The sequence below is a fragment of the Cebus imitator genome, unplaced genomic scaffold (assembly GCF_001604975.1).
Source record: "Cebus imitator isolate Cc_AM_T3 unplaced genomic scaffold, Cebus_imitator-1.0 Scaffold352, whole genome shotgun sequence".
Taxonomy (NCBI): domain Eukaryota; kingdom Metazoa; phylum Chordata; class Mammalia; order Primates; family Cebidae; genus Cebus; species Cebus imitator.
The window spans coordinates 1,218,659-1,222,859 of record NW_016107667.1 but is presented as its reverse complement, the minus strand read 5'-3'; the positions used below and the strand labels follow the sequence as shown (position 1 = coordinate 1,222,859).

General features: G+C 38.3%; 1 protein-coding gene across 7 annotated transcripts in view; it reads right to left on the bottom strand.

Moving 5' to 3' along the window:
* The window catches only part of KMT2E (lysine methyltransferase 2E (inactive)), a 100,435-nt gene that overhangs the window by 77,142 nt on the left and 19,092 nt on the right, over window positions 1-4,201 (bottom strand). Inside the window, exon 1 of one of the 7 annotated variants that reach the window (XM_017506249.2) lies at window positions 2,434-2,686. The exons of the other annotated variants lie outside the window; for them this stretch is intronic. The gene's annotated coding sequence lies outside the window, so the exon portion shown is untranslated. Of the gene's footprint in view, window positions 1-2,433; window positions 2,687-4,201 lie in introns of those variants that run through there. 7 annotated transcript variants of the gene reach the window in all.

The window sequence follows — 4,201 nt, the reverse complement described above, 5'->3', positions numbered from 1 at the left end:
AAAAAAAAAAAAGAAAAGACACAAAACAAAAAATAACACTTTAAAGACTAATATGATACCCAAAAGGCAGAATGAAAATATGAGGAAAAATATTTTTCTAAAATTACAAATATAAGAGCCTAATATAACAATCTCTTTGAGGAAAGAGCCATTTATTATATTTCTGTCCTTTATAAGTACCTGGCACAGTGCTCAATACATTTTCAATTAAATTAATGTATATATTTTGAATGTGTATCACTAAAGAGACTAAGCATGTAAATTTCTGGCTTCATTACTAATGGAAATAAAGAAAGAAACTTGAAAGAAATTTTGAGGAGATACGTAACTGAGATTTCCTTATAAATTGGAAATTAAACTGCCCTTATTATTCATTTAATTTTTTTTAATTTATAGCAGTTGACTAAGGTAAAATAAAAAGAATACTAGTCAATTAAGATCCACTCCAAGTTACTATCTATGAATGCTTGGGCAAGTCTTTTCACTGCTCTCACTTTCAACTATAAATGGCGGGTGATTAGGCTGACGATCTTACAATCACAAGTACATTAACAGATTATTCCAAGTAATCAAAACAACAGAATTTTAGATTCTAAAAAGCTATAAAATATAAATTTGATAATAGAATGAATATGTATTTCTATAATTGAGCTCATGTTAGTATCAGATAGTGCCCCACAAGCACTTATCTGATACTCGAACTTCCCCAATTAGTGGTTATAATAATAATGATGATGGCAAATGCTGAGTGCTTACGAAGCTTAATCTCCACAATAAGTCTTCACAATAATAAATAGGCACATTTATTATCCCCATTTTACAATGAGGTAGAGAGGTTAAACTCGTCCAAAGTTCATAACAAATAAATACCCAAATCAAGATCTGAACCATTGTGGTCTGATTCCAGAGCTTACACATTAGCCTGAAATTTTAAAATGCCAGATGGCCAGGAGCTATGGCTCAAACCTGTAATCCCAGCACTGTGGGAGGCCCAGGTGGGCAGATCACCTGAGGTCAGGAGTTCAAGACCAACATGGTGAAACCTGGCCTCTACTAAAAATACAAAAAAGAGCTGGGCATGATGAGGTACACCTGTAATCCCAGCTACTCGGGAGGCTGAGGCATGAGAATTACTTGTACCCAGGAGGCAGAGGTTGCAGTGAGCCAAGATAGTGCCAATGCACACCAGCCTGAGTAACACACTCAAGTCTCAAAACAACAACCCCCACCCCCCCAAAAAAAAACAAATAAAAACTGCCAGATGATAAGTAAAATAATCTAGATTTTCCAATTAAAGAAGAAAAAATTGACAGTTGCCCCTCTCAAAAAGGGAAATTAAATACTTAACTGTCTCACTCCAGAATATCTGGATTACATTTCCTCTGATCATTAAATGAAAGTACACTAACAAAATCTACCTTGCTCCTCACCCAAACGTGATCTAGTTAACAAACTTACATTTAATCTGTAACAATGCATTAAAACACCACGAGTGTTGAAAATACAGTCTCAAAGTCTAAAATTTGTGTTTATGGCCAGATGTGGTGACTCATGCCTACAGTCCGAGCACTTTGGTAGGCCAAGCTGGGTGTGGATCACCTGAGGTCAGGAGTTCGAGACCAGCCTGGACACCATGGCAAAACCCCATCTTTACTAAAAATACAAAATAGCTAGGCATGGTGGTGCATGTCTGTAGTCTCAGCTACTCGGGAGGCTGAAGCAGGAGAATCGCCTAAACTGCACAGCCTGGGCAACAAGAGTAAAACTCTGTCTCAAAAATACGTATATATATATATATATATATACAGACAGACATTAAATGGAACACTACTCAGCAATATAAAAGAACAACCTAACAGTACATACAACTTGGGTGAATCCAAGGTAATTATGCTGAGTGAAAAAAAAATAAAAATAAAAAGCCAATCCTGGCCGAGCACAGAGGCTCACACCTGTAAGTCCAGCTCTTTGGGAGGCTAACGCAGGTGGATCATTTGAAGTCAGGAGTTTGAGACCAGCTGTCCAAGATGGTGAAACCCAGTCTCTACTAAAAATACAAAAATTAGCCAGGTGTGGGGGCAGGGACCTGTAATGTCAGATAATCAAGAGGCTAAGACACAGCAATCTCTTGAATCTGGAAGGAAGAAGTTGCAGTAAGCCCATATTGCATCACTGTACTCCAGACTGGTCAACAGAGCAAAACTCCATCCCAAAAAAAGAAAGAAAAAAAAAAAAAAGCCAATCTCAAAAGGTTACATAATATTTAACTCCATTTATGTAACATTCTTAAAATGATAAAGTATAGAAATGGAGGATACGTTATTTAAAAGGAAAGGGGTAGTAGGTAGAAAGAGGTAGGTATAGTTTTCACTGCTCTCACTTTCAACTATAAATGATCCTAGGGATCCTTGTGGTGAAAAACTTGTTCCATACCTTAACTGTGGTGGTGGGTACAGGTACCCCACACATGTGATACTACGGCACACAACCAAATCCGGACAAAGGAGTACAAATAAAACTGGGAAGCCTGAATAAAATGAGAAGACTGTATCAATGTCAATATTCTGGTCTTGGCCAGGTGGAAATGGTCTTGGCTCATGCCTGTAATTCCAGCAGTTTTGGAGGCTGAGGCAGGAGGACCACATAGGGCCAGGAGTTTCAGACCAGGCTAGGCTACATAGTGGAACCCAAATTCTACAGAAATAAAAAAATTAGTTGGGCATGGTGATGCATGCCTGCAGGCCTAACTATTCAGGAGATTGAGGTAGGAGGATAGTCTCAGCCTAGGAGTTTGAGATTACAGCAAGCTGTGATTATACCACTACCCTCCAGCCTGGACAACAAAGGGAGACACTGTCTCTTAAAACAAACAAACAAACAAAAACTGGTCAGGACATTGTAATACAATTTTACAAGATGTTACCATTGAGGGAAACTGCATACTATGGTTTGAATAAGATTTGTTCCTGCCAAAACTTACGTTGAAACCTTTATTTCCAGTGAAGCAAGGTTGTGAGACGGAGCCTTTAAGAGGTAGGGCCTTGAATAGGAGGGGTCTGGATCATGAGGGCCCCGACTTTGTGAGTGGTTTGGTGCTAGTCTTATGGTAGCATGAGTTATCTCTGGCAAGACTAGATTCGTTCTCAGAGGAACAGATTAGTTCCTGAGAGAGCGGGTTGTTAAAAAGCCAGAACACCCTTCGGTTCACCTTCTTCACACGTGTCCATTTCCCTTTTCATCTTCCTCCATGTTGTGATGCCACCGTGCTTCTTAACTTCCCAGGCAGCAGAGCAGTGAACTACAAAACCCTTTATTAATTACCTAGCTTGAGGTATTCTGTTACAGCAACACTAAATGGACTAAGACACTAAGTAAAGATACATAGAATTTCTATTATTTCTTACAACCATATGCAAAACCATAATTACCACAAAATTAAAAGTTTAGTTTTTTAAAGTGACATTAAAATTGTGGCCTTCAAACTCTTTTTGAGCATTGGTAGCAATTTTCCTACACATGAAACATTAACACAAATCTAGGCATCCTTTTTGATTATAACATGAAAAAATAGTTTTAATATCCTATGCTTTTACAAATAATTGTCAGTGTCCACTTGAAGTGCTGGACTAAAAACACCAAATATAATGGGAGAATGCCACAGTGATGTCTGCCAATGGGCACGGTAGGCATTTGTACTTCATATTTGCTATACCTGTGGTTAAAGAAAATAGCAGGGGAATATCCAGGCCTGTACACCCTCTCACCTATGGCTTCCTGAAGAACTGTTTGAAAATCAATAGCTAAAAGAAAATACTAACTCAAAATTTGATATGAAAAACCTGTTTCACTGGTATATTCTACTTGTCCAAAGAACAAATTAAGAATATTTTTTACTCTTGCAAAAAATAGTGTTAAAGCTTGCTGTAAATTAATAATCAACAACAAAATCCTAGGCTGGACATGGTAGCTCACACCTGTTATCCAACAATTTGGGAGGCCAAGGTGGAAGGACTGCTTGAGGCCAGGAATTTGAGACCTGCCTGGGCAAAAAAGCAAGACTGTAACTACAATTAAAAAAAAAAAAAATTAACCAGGTATGGTGATGTGTGCCTGTAGTACCAGTTAACTGGGAGGCTGAGGTGACAGGATCACTTGAGCCCGAGTCTGAGGTTACAGTGAACCATGATAGCACCACTGTACT